At 46.0% G+C, this 18321-nt stretch overlaps 1 long non-coding RNA gene across 2 annotated transcripts; it reads right to left on the bottom strand.

The window, feature by feature from the left end:
- Window positions 1–2313: 2313 nt before the first annotated feature.
- Window positions 2314–18292, bottom strand: LOC110078898 (uncharacterized). Of its 2 annotated transcripts, XR_013538211.1 has the most exons (3): window positions 15320–18175; window positions 6744–11043; window positions 2314–2328 (listed from the first exon to the last, which is right to left on the bottom strand). It is a non-coding gene; the product is annotated as an uncharacterized LOC110078898 (long non-coding RNA). The 2 variants fall into 2 exon arrangements; XR_012080931.2 differs by lacking the exon at window positions 2314–2328 and having other exon boundaries at window positions 10611–11043; window positions 15320–18292.
- Window positions 18293–18321: the final 29 nt, after the last annotated feature.

Genomic DNA, 18321 nt, shown 5'->3' on the forward strand with positions numbered 1-18321 from the left:
TTTCCCATGGTTCTATATTGTATATACATTCACCACGTCAACACCATAATCAGTGGTGACAGGCTGGCATAGATATATTATTCCAGCCTGCTGATCTCCCCTCATCCCCACCACTGATTTGCATTCTCCACTGGTGTCGATGTGGAGAATGCAAAAAATTAAAGAAGGAGGAAGGAAAGGTTGACAGAAGAAGATGTTTTGGGAGTCAAGCAGAGAAGAATACACAGCATGGAGCTCAGCACCATCGGGCTGTCCCCAGTGGTCTAAGGAGGGCCATTGGATGACCTTGGCCAACACCAGATAGTGGCTAGCCAGAGATACCCTTCCCAGGACTGCTGAGGGGTGGCTGTGGCTGGTGCCCAACCAGTATGGGAGAATTTTGTGGCAGTGGGCAGTACACAATAAATGATGTTGTCATTGTGTATGATCGAGTTGCCTCTGATTCATGGCGGTCTTATACCTGAGTGGCCTTCAGAAGGTCTGCTCCTCAGCAGCCCTACTCAACTCTTGCAGACTGGTTGTGGCTTCCTTGATGGGCTCAGTCCTTCTCATAGCCATCCCTCCTCTTTTCCTGCTGCCTTCAACTTTTCCTACCATTATTGTCCTTTCCAGAATCTAATCTAATCTAGATCCCGGCCGTCACTCTCTCGTCATCTATTTCTGAACCAAGACTGCTAAATGCCATAAATCAGAACAAAATCTAATCATGATTACCTGGCGGCTGTCATTCTATTCTGTAAATTATTTTAGACCTCAAAAAATTAGGGGAAACCTAAAATACGTATATACTGTATATCTGGAACGATTTCTCCCTTCTAAGTATTTGTGATATATTTCATGGTTAATGTTCACCTTTGCAAATTATAAACTGAGGTTCCTTAGAAACATCACAAATGTTTAGAATACTCGTAATTCCTGAGCATGATAACGATGCTCAGTCTCTCCCAGATCTTTCTGTAAATATTTCCACATGTTTGAGGAAATCTCCGTTTGCAGGCATTCTTTCTGAACATCTCTATGGCAAGACGGGACTCTCTCTTTAGGTCTTTGGTCCTTAGCATCTCATCGCTGGAGGTGTGCTGTCTCTCTCTCTCATACGGAGCTGTCAGTCTGGGATCGCGGCTCCCTGCTCTTGAGACCGCCCTCCTCTTCCTCCTCCTCCTCCTCCTCCTCCATGAAGCTGGCTGATCCTTTGGAAGTGATATCACAACTGCACCATAAGGGATGGGATTTTTGGTACCCATTCCATATTTCCCCATTCTGGGAGGTGCACCTGAAAGACACCCAATGGTGTGATGGCACAAGAGAAGTTTGATATGATGATTAAGAACAGGATTTGAGATTTCACAGGCCCCATAATCCTCCATTCTGGAACTAACAAAAAAAACTGACAGCCACCTAAATGTGGCTCACCTTGAGGAAAGGCCTTAACTGGAAGCTTTTGAGGCCGAGCTAGGCCTAGTTCCGCTCAAGCTTCCTGTTTCAAGCTGGCGACTTTCTTTCTGAATAGGAATCTAGATGGAGCTCAGCCTAGCTCGTCCTCAGAGTCCTCCATCAGAGGCCTTGCTCCAAGGTGAGCCACAAAGTTCCTGTTAGTTAGAACTCCCAGAATGAGAAGTCTGGGGTCCAAGAAATCCCAAGTGCCATCCCTGATCACCCTATCAAACTTATCTTGTTCCATCGCGCCAGTTTATCGGCTTCGGCCAGATTGCTAATGAAAAATGGCCAGGGATTCTGCATATTAAGTTGATAAGGAAAACCAGCTCTGGGTCAAATCAAAGTAATTATACTTTATTAATTTCCATGTCTTAGAGGGAATTGGAACCCGAATGGACCCTCTATGGCTCTTGTAATGTCACGGTCATCTATTTTATTTAAATATAATTTATTTATTTATTTATTCCTTTGTTTAAAGTGTTTATAGCCTGCCCTATATCACAGGATCATAGGAGATATATATCCTTCCTTTCTAGTGCCCAAGCCAAGTAGTGTAAAGCAATTTAAAACTACAGTCTAATATAAAACTGTGATGCAGTATAAATCAGTGCATTTAGTAGCATGAGAAAATAGAGAGGCAATAAAATGGAGGGAGAAAGTTTATGGAGAAAATGAATTTTAAAAACCACAGACCTGACAGCTGGGGTAGACCTGCCATCTTGTAACATTTATCATTATTTCTTTTTTATTTGATGCTCAAGTTTACCTGCTCTAGAGGTAGCACGGCGCAAGTAGAAGCCAACCCGATTGGAACCGGTATTGGTAAGACTTCCTTCTTTTTAATGTTCACGATCACTTCAAGCATTGTATCATTTAGCATTAACTCACGGTCTGTAAAGAAAATGATAGTACTCTCTGTGACACTCTTAAACCTTAAAAATAATAGATATTTCTGCTTACAATGTTGGCAGGAGCAATTTATGGCCAACGAAGGATGGATTTCTAAGGCGGATTAAGATGGAAAGGTCAAAAATGGAGCAAGAAGTAAGAAGTGCTCGTAGAAAACTGGACCAGCTGATGCCGAATGTTACTCTCAGGGATATAAAGACCGTCACAAGTGCCAAGAACAGCCAAGCCACCATCGTAAACCGCCAGGACGCTTACTCTGTGGGAGACCACTTGGCGGTTCGACTGGATCTCTACGACCACGTGGGGAAGAGGAAGGAGCACGGAGGAGATTTCCTACGAGTGAGGATCTACTCGCCAAACCTCAAGGCTGGCGCCTCCGGGCTTGTCCAGGATCACGGGGACGGGACGTATCTGGTCGATTTCACTTTATTCTGGGAGGGGAACGTCAGTGTTTCCATCTTGCTCATCCACCCAGTGAAACTGTTTCCACTCTTTGGAGAGCGAGGAAGAAAGGCTACGACAAAATAGGTTCCATGAGTACATTAGGCTTCTTTTTTCTTCCTCTACTACCTGCTGTATTTTTATTATTACTATTTTCCATTACTTGGGGGAGAAGGGTTTCGGAATGATTAAATTAGACAATGACAGAAAACTTGAAAAATCCCACACTTCGAACAATGCCTTTAAATATGAGCCTTGAAAGTAACTTTAAAACATGGCTGTAACTTTGAAGCTGCTTGTTGCTTTTACTTCTGAAATAACTAATTTTGTGACACCCTACTTACTCCCCAAAAGTAATTAGTTGAAAGTCGTTTGGTGAATTGAAACTTCTTGTTTCCCACCAGTGGTTCCACCCACAACTGCTCTCCTGGCTGATCAGTCTAGCTATGAGTAAAAGCGTGCGGCTCTGCCCACATTCATAAGCCACATGGATGGAAGCGAAAGGTCACATAGGTGCTACCTGCTCCTTTTTTGAGTCAGTTGTGTAGAAGTCTGTAGGTTTAAAAACAGCTCAGACTGTTTCTTTTCTTTTTAAAAAAAAAATTAATAAAAAAGAGTACAAACCAAGAAAATAAAAACCTTTTATTTTAAGGGAAGGGATAAAGCTCAACGCAAGCATTTGTACAATTCTGGAAAGTAAATGGGGCTCTGTAAGAAGGATACGGGCGATTATTTCCAAATGGTTTCCGTGCTGGGGAGCAGTGTGTATGTCATTTTTTTAATTAGATGTTTAAATGTTTATCTGATGCTTTATTTTCTTTCTCTTTTTTTGACATGTCTTTCTTTTTAAGTAGAGCTAATAAAATACAGCATAAACTGTTTAGAGAGCAGCATTTTATCATTGCCACCCTTCCTGCATCCTCTCTGCTCTCCTAGCTCATTGCAAAATCTGTTCTCTGTGCTGCTTTCAACACATTTTCGTGAGAATCTGCATTTGTTCCTTGGTTTAACGCTGGCCTGGTGCCTTGGATCTCAACCCACGCCTAATTACGGTAATACTGACTGCCCCTTTGGCAGGGTTCATGCGGGGTGGGTTCATACTAAGGGAGCAGGGAGGAAAGGGCTATTTTGGCAGATGTGCGCTGGGATTCAGGACATAAAGATGTCCACTGGATGGCAGTGGTTAGAGGACCGCAAGCAGGATGGAGCTCTGGCTCTCAGCTCATGCTTTTGACATTAACACACAGAGTTCCTGTTAGCGTGGCTGGACCATCACCATCATCTTAGAATGGCGGAGCTGAAAGGGACCCTCTGGATCATCCGATCCAGCCCACGCCAAGGGGGTAGAGTGGAGACTCGAACCCTCAACCTCTGGTTCCACAGCCAGATTACTAACCCACAGAGCTATCAAAGCGCAAGGTTGCTGGATGCAAAAATATATGACCACGTAGGGGATGCTGGCCAGTGAGTCAGCTTGGAGCCCTTGCTGCCGTACTTACTGCACAGCTGAGGGGAGGGGGGTGTATGAAAGGAACCTAAAAAGGGGGCCCAAAATGATCCACAGACTGGTACACCACCACAATCCGCACAGGGAAAACAAGGAACCTTGTTGTTTTAAAGCCTAACCGTTGCTTCGGGCATTGGTGTTCCTTGAAAGTAGCCCCCTTCTCCTGATGCACCACATGGAAGTCTTAAAGGCCATGTTCTGACGCTGTTTTCCATGGTTTTCAGATAATCCTAGTCATACTCTTACACATTACTAGAGTCAAAAGATTTATTTATGATATCGAATAGCTATCCCATAATATATCCAAAATATATATATTTCCAACCGGTTTGTATTTGCTAAATTGTACCTGCATCAGTGTGAACAACCAATGGGATTATGGCCCCTATCGCTCTGCCTGCTGTCCCCTGCTAGTGTATACAGTGGGGTCTTGACTTAAGAACGGCTCGAGTTAAGAACATTTTGACTTAAGAACCGCTCTCATAGGAAAATATTGACTTGACTTAAGTACTTAGATTTGAGTTAAGAACTGGGAAAAAAACCCACATGGGAGGCAGGGAAAGTGCAAAATTTGAACTTTCAGTTAACTGTTGGCCAGTGAAAAGGGTGCCTGTCTGCTTCCTCACTCCTCCCAGCGTTTAGAGAGTGGATTGGGAGACAGTCTTCAGACTGCCTGGTACTGTCCTGCCTGGACTGTATTTTCCCTGCCTTCCCTGAACCTTTCTTGACCTAAGAAAAAAAGAAACAACTCCAGTGGTCAAAGGCAGAATAGCAGCTTCCCATTAGTTTCTATGGACGGAAAAGAGCAGATACGGATCAAATGGTTTTCAATGCATTCCTATGGGAAATGCAGATTTGACTTGAGAACTTTTTGACTTGAGAACCGCCTTCCAATACGGATTAAGTTCTCAAGTCAAGACCCCACTGTAATTAAGACCAAAATGAGCAGGTGGTCCATGCCTGACTCCCACCCTTGAGCTGTTTTTTAAACCCTTTCTAGCCTCTGAGAAGAGGGTTTGTGATGTGCAAAAACAGTCATTTGTCTTGCACAAAAGTCCGGAGAATGGGGCATGGTGAAGAAGAAAAAAAAAGACCCCAGCAGAGAAGGTTTTTCACCAAAGGCAGAGAGGAATTCACTCGGGTGGAGTGAGGAGATTAACCAGAAAGAATTAGGCCCACTGGGAACATCAGAAGTGTGGAAATTAAAGAAGAGTTCGGTGATGCCCTGAAGTTTCATTTGCAATGTTTCCACCGCACCTTTGCTTCTGGCAGGTGATGATCTGGGAGGGCAGGAGAGGCTGCACTTCAAGAGCACAGCCCCTACGTTGCATGCAAACGATCCCCAGTTCCTTTGATTGCATCTTCCAGCTGTTTTGGGACAGACATCACATGGAAGAATTTCTGCCTGTTGAGGCTCGAGGAAAGTTACTTTTTAAAACTGAAATATTCCCACTGACATGGCCACTGGTCTTCATGCTGGTCAGGGGACCTTGGGATCTATAATCCAAATAAGTAACTTCCCTAAACTCTGGCAGACTTAGAAACATAGGATCATGAAGTTGGAAGGGGCCTGTAAGGCCATTTAGTCCAACCCCTGCCAGTTAGTTCTCTAAGTTTCTCTTCAATGCCTCCACAGCGTTGTAGTGCTCACCACCTCCAAAAGTCATGGGTTCCACTGTCGTACTGCTCTAACAGGAAATTTTTGCTGATATTCAACCGAAATCTGGTTTCCCCTAATTTGAGCCCATTGTTGTGTGTCCTGAAATAGGCATCCTTCAGTCTCGAGAGACTATGGTCGTGTGTTCTGCATGGAGGTCTTGGAACAGCGTCTAGTGTGGCTGAGGAGGCCAATTCGAGAGTGACCATCCCTTCCACATTGAAGACAAATACAATCTCTGTGTCCTGTACTTTGGGAAGACTGAGAACACTGCAGCTCAACAGCTTCCTGAGATCACATGAAAGTAGTTTTCTAGGCAATATTTGATGCACATCGTGCTTATGATGAGTTCATGGCAGCCCAGTCGCTACCTCCAAGTATTAGGTGACACACACCATGCTTATGATGGCTTTTGTCACTGGGCTGTCTCTCCTCATGTGGAAATAAATTATTTCCAGCCTGGGAGGAATGGAGGTGGTGATGGTAGCAGAGTCAACAACGTAGACCAAAATGTTGGCCAAGATCTCCTGGGTCTTTAATCCTGGTCGCTCATTCCACTGGCTTGCTTCCCATTCTGTAAAGCCCTTTAAAAAAGATGATGGTGGTGGCTGACCCTGGCTTATGCCCTCCTGCCCTTTTATTTCCTCACATCGTCCCCTCAAGTTTCCATGAGCTTCAGGGAGCTTTTGAATGTTGCTATTGTCTAGAGCCTGGATTTCTGGCACACGAGAAGTGCCTGAGTTCACAGCGCAAATTAGAGAGGCCTTCCAAATAAGAAGTTCAAACTCTTACCCCCTGCTGAAAATGTCAGACTGTTTTCAGAAGCTTCCCCTCCGGGCATGGCTTGGCAAAGAGCTGTCCCATTCTGCGCTGCTTTGACAACCGACTAGAGATCTCACACAATGCGTTTGGATCTTACCTTCTCATTTCCTGTGAGACCGACGGGCAGAGGAAGAAGTGAAACTGAGAAGAATCGTCAAGTGAGATGAGATGGTTGGACAGGGTCATTGAAGCCACCAACATGAATTTGACCCAACTCCAGGAGGCAATGGAAGACAGGAGGGCCTGGCGTGCTCTGGTCTGTGGGGTCACAAAGATTCGGACACAACTAAACGACTAAACAACAACGACGGAGCCCATTGGGTCATCAGGTCTCAAGACTCAACAGTGGGGTCTCCACCCAATGCTTGGAGGTAGCAGTGAAGAAAATCAGCTCCCTGCTCAAGCTGGCAGATACTTGGCCAAGTTTTGGAGAATCCGTTCAACATGCTTGGTCTCCGTAGGTTAGCCAGTTTGTTCCTTAACAAGGAATTCCCGAGGAAGACCCTCGGTGCGAGCGGTTTTGCTCTTCCTGAGCTCAAGAAAGGGTTGATAAAGGAATGATCCGTAGAGTCCCTTCCAGCACTGCAGTTCTAAAATTATTATTGCTGTTATTATTTCTCCGCCATGTTTTTCATCATTGTGTGCAAGGAGAAGGAGGTGTGATCCAATTAAGCAAAAAATGAGATCCATCGGAGTAATCACAACACAGTTTGGGGAAATTATTTGGACTGCAGTTCCCAGACTGCTGCACCTGGCTTGGCTACAGGCCCTTTGGCTTAGGGGTTCATGGAAGCACACCTCCAAAAATAATGTTTGCAGGCTCTGATTTAAGCATATACGAAAAGAATAGCAGGGGTCCTTTTTGAGGAGAGAGGAAATGAATGAATGAATGAATGAATGAATGAATGAATGAATGAATACACACACACACACACACACACACACACACACACACACACACACACACACACACACACACACACACACACACACACACACACACACACACACACACACACACATGTCTTCCATTCAAACCCTCCCTCTGTTGTGGTGTCATCAGGCAAGTCTCTGATCGATCGGCTTCACCTTATTCCCTGTAACACTGCAACAGAGGCAATAAAGAGTATCAGGCATCATGTCAACAGTTATTCCCTGCAGACTCCTTGGGGCAGAGACTCTGGCTGAGCTCACAGAGCCTGTTCCACTGCTTGTGGAGTGGGGACTTACTTTCCCGAGACCCAGCCTCGCCGGCACGCTCTGGGGTGTCCAAAGCCCGCTCCATAGGGTTTCCCAAACAGTTCTTAGGGTGCAGGGGTGAGGGCTGCAAGAGGACAAAGGTTGCTTTTTCGGATGGAAGCAGAAGCCAGCAGAAGTACAGAAGGCCTTTAATTCATTGCCCTGGCACAAAGACAACACCGTCCGAGCAGAACCGCTCAGGAAGGAGGCAGCTGCCATTCTTGCAATCATTTCTGACTTGTGCATGAGATTCTGGTCCCAGTGCATGGCTGCGATCATCCACAGCCACAGAACGCACCGTTTCCTCCAAAGTTAATGCTGGGGTTTTATTTTTCTGCACCAAGACGCATCATCTGCAAAACACATCCAGTGTGATCTTGGCTGCACAAAATACAGCAGTTCGCACACGTTCCAGGCATGTGTAAAAGATGTACTCTCAGAAAAATGTGCTTTCTAAGAAGAGACAGATGTTTATTTTATTTTAAATATTTTTACCCCACCTTCCTTCTTAAAAGGACCCAAGGCGGCTTACATCATTGAAAGGCAATATAACAGGGATTCTCAGATGAAATTTGCACCTTTCTTTCAGTTTCATTTTGTCCGTGTTTGTATGGGGAGTGAGTTGCCTTTAATTCCGTGAGATTGTATTTTGGGGTGTATGGTTCTCAGAACATGTGTATATCTGGAGAGCTCAGGGGCTGAAGCATCTGGCTGCAGAACCAGAGGCTGGGAGTTCGATTCCCCCACTGGGCCTCCTTGACAGGGTTCATGATCCATTGGGTCCCTTCCAGCTCTGCAGTTCTAAGATGATGATTATATGGGGGGGGGGAGAGGAGGAGGAGAAGCAAACCAGCTCCTTGGAGATGCAGTGAAGAGTTTTGCCATGTGGCTTCCATCAGCAGCCGGGTGGGAGTCAAGTCACTGGTACAAAATGTTTTCCGCAGCAGCGGCAGCAACAGTGAGTCGAAAGCTTTCCCCAAATGAAGCCCCCTACACGTGGGAAGATCATTCCAGGACAAGAGGAAATCACAGCATCGTCGGCTTGCAAAAGAACACAGAGACGTTTGCCAAACCCTCGGGCCGTATAACTGGAACACTGGGGCGTGTGATGTTTCCAGTAAGTTGCATCGCACGGCCCAGCGTTCGCCCTCCAGTCAATGATTTTCTGCTACCCTGTTTCCCCGAAAATAAGACCTAACCTGAAAAGAAACCCTAGTAAGATTTTTCTGGATGCTCGTCATATAAGCCCTCCCCCCCCCAAAATAAGCCCCAGTTAAGGGAAACCCCGATCCATCTTTGTGCAGCAACCAGAAGAAGAGATGCATGACTGTATTGGAATAAATGTAGATTGTTGTACATGAAAAATAAATAAATAAAACATCCCCTGAAAATAACCCCTAATGTGATTTTTTTGTTTATTTGTTTTTTGCAGTGGGTGGAGCAAAAATTAATGTAAGACCCTGATTTTCAGGGAAACACAGTAAGCAGGTCCTGTTTCCTTCTGCCTCCAAAAGCCAAGCCAACTCCATGCTAAGTACTAAGAGGCAATAAAACCCTATGAAAGATGCTACAGTTGAGCAGCACTCAAGGACGGGATCTGACTGAAGCGTGGACAATCATCCTATTACACTCACTCACATTTTAGTGTGGTGAGATGTTTCAGATTTCGTGGTTCGATTTCGTGGTTCGATGGGATATTATTACAACAAGTATTGGTGGATCCACAAGCAGGATTCGCACCATAGCTGCATGGCCTAGTTGTTTGGAACATACATCTACTGCAGAATCTAGCTCAAAACACTTTCCCCATGAACAGGATGTGGTGTCTTCGTTTTTGGTAAGCAGGTGTGGGCTGGGTCTTTTCATAAAGGAACTTTCCATCTCATAACTCTCCTTCTGACCTATTTCCTTAGCCACTGTACCTAGGCTTCAGCTATGGTTGCTGGCCTATTTATGTTGCACGCAGAGGGTTGCATGCATGTGGCTAACTACATATACCTTAACTGTTTCTATGCAGCTGTGCAGATGTGTTTTTCTTTAATCAAGGGGCTTTCCAACTTAGCTGAGCATGTCTTCTTTCTTGTTGAGGGCCTGAGAAAAATCATACTGGCTTAGGATGACCTTCCCCTTGGTCTAAGGTTGTGCCCACCAAGTACAGTATTTATTTCCTTCCACTAGAAGAGGTCTGGAGCTGGCATAGCTTGAGTCTCCCCTCGATGCACCCCTTCCTCCACACACACACACACCCATTTGGCTCTTCTGCCAGCAGATCTGAGCTGGTGTGACCATTCTGCTGGCAGAGGTCTTGAGATCAGCCAGCGGAAGGAATGTCTCCCAGTGCAATTGTGTTCCTGCCAGCCCGGGGGGTGGGGGTGGTTGTTGGCAAATCTTTCCATTAGGATTGCACCACTTTGGTTGAAGTGCGAGCCTTCTCAATTTGTGGTTCTGTTCCGTGGTCATTTTAATGGACATGGTTAGGCAGTCATTTCCCGTGCCAGCAGCTTCCCCTGGAAAGAAGCCCAGCAATAACAACAGATAAGACCAAGATATTTGACTGTTCCCCTAATCCCTGAAATGATAGGATGCCATGCAGTGTGATTTGTATGTGTCACTTGAATTTTATTGACATACAATTACTATGTTCTTTGAGCTCATGTTGTACATCTGGGTATTAGAAAAAGCAAAGCAGTGACTCAATTAGAGAGAATACAAAAGAGCCCTTCTTTTGCAAAAACAGCAACTTGCTCTCTTTGTGGCTTTCCAGTGGTAATCTTGCAGGTGCGGCCCGTGGTATCCGGGTGGAGGATGTTCTCTACGAAAGGAACTGGATCTGTCCCCTTCCCTTGCAATACATGCTGGGAGCGCTGGGTACACCCTCTCATTTCATTTGAGTGAATACAACAGCATAAATCACTGCCACGATGATCAGCGTAATCACCCCAAGGACAATCCCGATAATGTTCAGCTTGCGAGCCGTGCGGGAAGCTTGGGACGCCCTGTTGAAATCTCCAGAGCAGTTGGCGTTGTCCACCTGCGGCGAAACAGAAGACAAGAGGGTCACCAAAGTGCTAAACGCCAGGCTACAGCGGGCTGGAGATAGCCCTGTACCAAAGAACCTGGAAAAGGGAAGAGGAGAGAGACTGGCAGCCAAATGGACTCAGACACCTTCCTCTATCTTCTGTTGAGATGCGGATTGCTACTCTCAGGCGTCCTTCCATCCTTTTTCTTCTCCTGCATTTAGAACCCATGACCTTGGAAGGTGGTGAGCACTCCAACGCTGGAGGCATTCAAGAGAAATTTAGATTACCTGGCAGGTATCTTTTGATTTGTATTCCTGCCGTGATCAGTGGGTTGGGTTTGACGGTCTTAGAGGCCCCTTCCAACTTCATGATTCTAGGATTCTATGAACCCCAACGGGAAGCTCTGATCTAGGAAGAGTGCCTGTTTTGGATGACAGCTTCCAGAATCCCCTCCAGCCAGTGCCAGCAAGGGGATGATGGTGTGCATTATCATCCAGAAGAGCCTCTTCTACAAAATCTGCCCCAAAGCTCAGTTGGACCTCTACTCAAGCCCATGACGAAGGCCTCCTCCGTCACCTTAATTTTGGCACAGTCACAAAGACGACCTTTTAGGTAGGTCCGGTCTTCACCCTCCCTGAGTATTGTGCCCTTGTGGGGTTAAGAGCACTCTATTCCCCCTTGGGACATCTGGGGCGCCTCCTTAAGATGTCACAGGGATGACCCCTGCCAAGTCAAAGAGGCGAATCTCCTCAATGTCGCAAAGGCGAGGCCAGAAAGCAAGTTCAACGTACACCGAAACTACGTTTGCACTGAACGAGGGAGCCTCAGCATCAGCTGGGAGCCGATGGAGAGGGGGGGGCGGGGCTTCAAGGCCACTTCATGCACAAAAAACCCAAATATTCTTCTCCATTGCGGCACATCCTGCAATTTTTCTCCCCACTCAGAGATCAGACAGGCCTAGGAATTTCCAGCGACACTAACGGACACTCTGGTAATCCTGCTTGCTTCATCTCTCAACCCTCTCAACAGCTTCCCAGGACATAGAACAGACACCCCCATTCCGCCGTGCTAAAGGCTTCTCTCTGGCGTCTTCCCAGAACATTCCACTCTGGGAGCTTATCCTTCCCGCCCCTTGGAACGTGGGGCTTCCAAGAGGAGAGGCAACTGCTTCAGGTCAATCGCCAAAGTATGCGACCCAATGTCATGATCTATTATCCATTTATGAAATTTCTGTACCACACCATCTGGTGGCATGCCGGCAGATCCACGCCAAGTCCTTTTAGAACCTGCTTGCTCAGACCGGAAAGGCTTCCTAAACCGCATTTCTCCGACACGAATGTTATTTTGAAACACCAGCTCATCCTGGTTTGATTCTGACTTTGCCTGAGCAGTCTTTCTCAGCAAAGCTTTGAGTTTCTAGGAGTCGAACCCATGACCTTCCGCTTTTCACATTTCCAGCCTTCCAAGTTTCCCCAGAGTGGACGGGGGAGTCAAGAGAGAAATGGAGATGGGGAAATGAGCGGCTATTCTTCTGGGAAAAGGAAAGAGAGGAAAGGTCCCCCAGTGCCACCAGAGCCTTGACGGTCATCCAATTCCCGTAACCCTCCTTGGGGCTATACTGTATATTTTTAAGAAAATCTGCAGCACAGCCAGAAGTCAAAGGGAGTTCTACACCCTTCCCAGCACCTCCTTGTCTCCAGATTGGCTTCGAAAGGGTTGGAGAGAGGGCCTCTGCCAAGATTCCCTTGGGGGATGCCAGCCAGCAGCCACAGTGATGCACCTCTACCATGCCCATCTTGCGCCTCCTCTGAGCCACCTCCAGCTGGGGACACGGCAGGAAGGGGAAGAAGGGAGGGGGTTGCTGAACCAGATGGGGAGGAGAAGGCAACCCCCTCTGGAAAACCTTCACCCCTGATTCGGTCCTTCCCTACCCATCTGATCTGTTTTAAAAGAACCCAAAACACACCAATTGCATTATTTGCATGCAAAAAAGCACCTCGTGCCAGAGTTTCAACCAGCAATGTTGGCATCCAGGGTGACTCCCACCCCATTCACCTTGAGAAAAAAGGAGGAAGCAAATGTTTTCAGACGAAGGAAAGCCAATAGCACTGGGTGCGGTTGTCGTCAGCCGCAGATCCACCTCTAGGTTTTGGTGCCTCCTAAATGTTGGCGCCCTGGGATAAACCCCAGCTTGCCCTGCCCTCGTTACAGCCCTGCCTGAGATGTACCAGATCCTATAGATTCTGGCTTATTTTCTCACACCAGAGATTCCTCCTGTGTCTCAAGGAACTGTCTGGGCTGCCCATTTTGGGGTGTGGGGTGGATTGGGATACAAAGGGTCTGTTGAGGTCAAGGGGTGGAGCAATGTGCCATTTGGCATGTTCCTCCCATCCGATCAGCAAAGGACCCTCTGCAGCCCAATCAGCAGTCAATTCATTGCTTCCCCTGATCTTCTGTAGAGCGTCAGGGGAAGTGAAATCATCATCATCATCATCATCATCATCATCATCATCACCACCACCATCACCATCATCATCATCATCATCATTGTACATTGCTTTTCTCTTCCCTCTGTCAGTGCTATTCCATGCCCTTCCCTCATTCACATCCATACACTCTCCGTTGGAATCTGTAGCCAAGATATCCAGGCTGTTATCTCTTGGCTAAACAACAAGCATGGAAAAAAGAATGCATGCCCTACCACAGCACCAGAAAGGTGCATGGCAGCTCTTAAAGGGGAAGGATGGCTCTATCTAAGTAGAAATACATGCAGACACAATTTTGTTTTTTTAATCCAAACCATGCCTTCAGCGATTCATATATCATATCTATGTTTTGCACTTGATGGGCGCTGAGGTTCTAAGAACGTTTGGAAGGCTGACATCTGTTCAACCCTGATATCAGTCCTGAGGCAGAAGAAAAATGGAACCTTTTCCTGCCTTCTTTTTCAGCCTTCCCCAATTAACTGTGATTCAAAGGCTGGCTTAGTCTACGTCCAGTCCGTGCCAAAAGCTGTAGATTTTTTTTCCTTCCCTGTCAAGTTGGAAACCACAAACGGAAATAAGAACTAAAGAGATAGGGGGAAGTATGTGAAATAACACGCACGGAAAGACATAGGGAGGGGTTTCCTTGAAACCTCAAACTTTTGAAAAGAAAAAACGTTTATTTCCCGAAATAAGGGGAAGTCATTAATGTTTTTTAAAAGGAACGAGGGGGGGGAAAGAGAAGTCCCATCCTCAGAGAGACAAAATATTTACTGTGCAATCAACAGATTATTGCAATATTCAAGTAGGATTAAAACACCAACTTAATACGCCACTAACATCATACCATAAGAAAAACACACCTATCCAAGTCCAATCTTTTTATATGCTTACTCTGGAATACATCCTAAAGCAAGAATTTTAAACAGGCTGTTCTAGTGGGTCTCCTCGACATTCAGGCTTTGAGTGCCATATACAGCCTGAACAGCAACATGGATACATAAGGGGAACATGTCAGGGGCTTGGTGAAACCGAGAGTGCACCCTTCAACATGGCTCAGTGGTTTAGGTCTCTGACTGTTGAGAGAATAGGAGTTCGATTCCCTGCTGTGCCTCCTCAGCAGGGGCTGAACTGGATGACCCACAGGGTCCCTTCTAGCCCCGCAGTTCTAACATTATAATAATAAGAAAAAGACAGTAAACTGTCCCTGTAAAAGTGTGACTGAAGCAGGAATTCCAACCGGGACAGCTTTTAAGGCAAGCTCAACTGGTGTGTCTTCCACACAACTATTGAAAGAGCAGGAACCTGTCTGCTTTCTTAAGGGGTCAGCCAACCTTGTGTAATCTCACGGTTTACAGAAATACAAAACAATAAGGAAAAACATGAGACCAGACAGGAGAAGGGGAAGGGGTTTACCTATAAATCAGTCCAATAAAGAATAGAGAAATCCCATGGATCCAGAATACTGATGGAATGGGGCAAAAGAGATGAGAAGGGCAGCATCTACGAACTAGAGGGGCTGGTAAAGAATCATAGGATCTACACTGCAACCTTGCGTTGCAGTCTTATTTCTAACAAAACCAATGCGGGTCAAGTCCCACAAACAATTGATGCAGACAAAGTGGAGGGAGGAGAGGGAACAAATACTTAAAATCTTCCATCAGTTCCGAAACTGATTCGCGTCCTTGATTTTTTTCTTTTCAAAGTCCCGTGAGTGGGCTGTCTGAAGTTCTCTCCTCCCTGATAGGTACCTCCAGACACTTTCCAACATGCGCCAAAACCCATCACGCCAGAATGGACTTACTTGAGAAGAGTAGATCACAGCTGCGATGCCGAGAGGTAAGCAGCAGCAAAGCATGGTGAAGATGGAGAGTCCCAGGTAACTCGGGACGCTTCCCTGAGAAGATGGCATTTTTAAAGACCTCTTGATGACCTCCCAAGGACTCTGGGGAAGAGAGGACAGCCAGCGACGCTGAGCTCGGGTCTGGCAACTCTTGGCGGAGGGAGAAGCCACCAGAGATGAAACCCCTCCACGTACCTTTCCCAGCCCAACACCCGAGGCAGCAGCTCAGAGCACTTTAAGAGATGTGCATGTGTACACCCACCCACATACCCAATCTGCATACTCAACGTAATGTTCGGGGAGGAAAACAGTGGGAGGGGTGGGAATCAGGGTGGGCGGGTGGTAGAGACCAACGCAGCCTTGAACAGGCCAGGGGGAAAAAAAAGGAAAACTTTTCTGTTCCTAGAAACAGAAGGGCAGCTTCATCAGGGCGACCCTGTCGTTCTTCTTCTTATGCGTAGTCAAGTTTCCCCCAACTTATGGCAACCCTATGAAGACTGGCCTTCAACAGCCCTCTTGTAAACTCAAGCCTATGGTTTCTTTTAGGGAGTCAATCCATCTGATAGCCCATCTTCCTCGCTTCCTGCTGCCTTCCACCTTCCCCAGCATTATGGTCTTTTTCCAGAGAATCCTGCCTTTTAAGTGATATGCCCAAAAGTAGGACAGCCTCAATTTCATCATTCCTTCCCCCCCCCCCCCCCCGCAAGAGATAATCCAGGCTTGATTTGATCGAGGGCTACCCAACTTTTCATCCTTTCAGCCAAAATGTGAGTTTCGGTAGGCGAGGTTTGCATGAGTCCTTCCTCTTGAAATCCCTGTTTTCTACGTAACCAAAAGCAGAGGAACCTCAACCCTCTTTCTCCACCATCCGTGATCCCACACCTTTCTTTGCTCCTCAAGGACGGGCGGGGCGGTTGGACCATTTGAAACCAACTGTTAGGATGCTGGGCCAACAGAGCTCTGGGAGCCCATTAAGATAATTCTTAATCACTAATATACATTATTCCAACAATAGTAAGCAGGATCCATCAGAGAAGAAAAAAAGCGCTAAATGGAAGAACTTCCTTTTCTGTTCTAAAGGCTCAATAACAAAGGTGGTCTCCAAGAGGTTTCTTTCTTTCCGGCCGTGCGCGGCTCAAATCACTTTTAAGACCCGCAGTGTTTCGGAATGCCGACAAGCATTTTTAAGATGCACAGTATTCTCCAAAGGGTAAGGCAGAAAGCATCCGGATTCAGAAAGAGATTGTATACTTTGCTTTTATTTTAAAGTAACAGAGAACTTCTCTATTATTCGGGTATTATTGTGGTTTCCTCTCCTCTGATTTTGATCTCAAATACCAGTGGCAAGTTCCTCTTTTTTCCCCTAAGTCACAATAATCCTTCCTTAACACCCCCTCCCCACAGATCACTCTCCTACGGGCTCAGGGTCCCCTTAGAGGAACTTCATATGAAGTATCATTTGATATAAGGCTTACCGAGAGTTTAGTTCACTTATCAACACATCTATTGATTACATCAATGATATTTCATTCTTACAAAACTGCCTTTGTGAAATCATCCTCTTAGAACAGCAGAACGGGACGGGACCCGAGGGGGTCATCCAGTCCAGCCCCTGTCAAAGAGGCCCAGTGGGGGAATTGAACTCGCACCCAGATGCTAAACCACTGGGCTATCCAGCATATTTTATTGTATTTTAAATGTTGTAAGCCCCCCAGAGAGACCTTTGGGTACTGCGGGCGGCATATAAATAAATAAATAAATAAATAAATAAATAAATAAATAAATAAATAAATAAATAAATAAATATTCCACAATATCTGTCAGAACGTTCCTGTGAGTTTCATGTGGTGATCACGTCATTACGCCTGGGGTTCTCAGTGGACGGTCTAAAACCTGCCCTAAATCTATTCTTGGATAGCTTATCCTATCATGCCATTCTCAGGTGGTGCAATGCACTTTCCCTCTTAATTTGCCATCTGCCAATGCAGAAGTAAACTTTAGGGGTGAAGGTAAGGAAGCCAACCAGAACACAGGTGGTCTATAAAGGTATCACTTATTTTTGCATTTTAATACAGGTTGCTGTTCTTTGCATTTTTTTTTCATTTCATCATTGCATTGTAAGCTGTCAGAAATCCATTGCTTTTTCCTCAGATTGCTTTTGTATTGTGTCTTCATTTTTTGGATCTGATTCATCTGAGGATCGCCTCAGCTCATCTCTGGTTACACCTTTTGCCTGCTGGGGCAAATAAAGAACCTCATCTTCGCAGTCAAGAAATCAGAAGACGTCTCGTACTCAGGAGGGCAGCAGTAAAGGAACCAAAAAAATATCAAGTGTCAGGATCTGTCCCTGGGGACCAAGACCACCCATCATCAATCATCACGTATGGGTGTGGAAAATGACAGGAAAGAAAAACCTGATTTGTTTGAAATGTGGTGCCGGAGGAGAGCTTGGTGGATCCTCTGGACTGCCAGAAAGTCAAACAAGGGGATCCTAGATCAAATCAAGCCTGAACTATCTCTAGAAGCAAAAATGATGAAACTGAGGCTGTCGTGCTTTGGGCACATCCTGAGAAGGCAGGATTCTCTGGAAAGGACAATAAGGCTAGGAAAGGTTGAAGGCAGCAGGGAAAGAGGAAGACCCAATACAAGACGGGGTGACTCCCTAAAGGAAGCCACAGGCTTGAGTTTGCAAGAGCTGAGCAGGAACTGTTGAGGACAAGATGATTTGGAGATGGCTCATGCGTAGGATTGCTATAGGTCAGAGACGACTTGATGGCACAGAACACAGAACTGCAGAACAAGAGCTCAATTCTTCTGGGAAAGAGTCTCACACAGAGGAGCCAGTTGGTTACAGGCCATCAGAATTTTATTTTCCATCTGTGCTGCATTATTTCTCCGTGCCTCAAATAAGTTGTTTTCTTCTTTTCTTTTCCATAATGGGCCTGGAAAAAAAAAAGGAGAGA

Source organism: Pogona vitticeps, chromosome 8 (assembly GCF_051106095.1).
Source record: "Pogona vitticeps strain Pit_001003342236 chromosome 8, PviZW2.1, whole genome shotgun sequence".
NCBI lineage: Eukaryota > Metazoa > Chordata > Lepidosauria > Squamata > Agamidae > Pogona > Pogona vitticeps.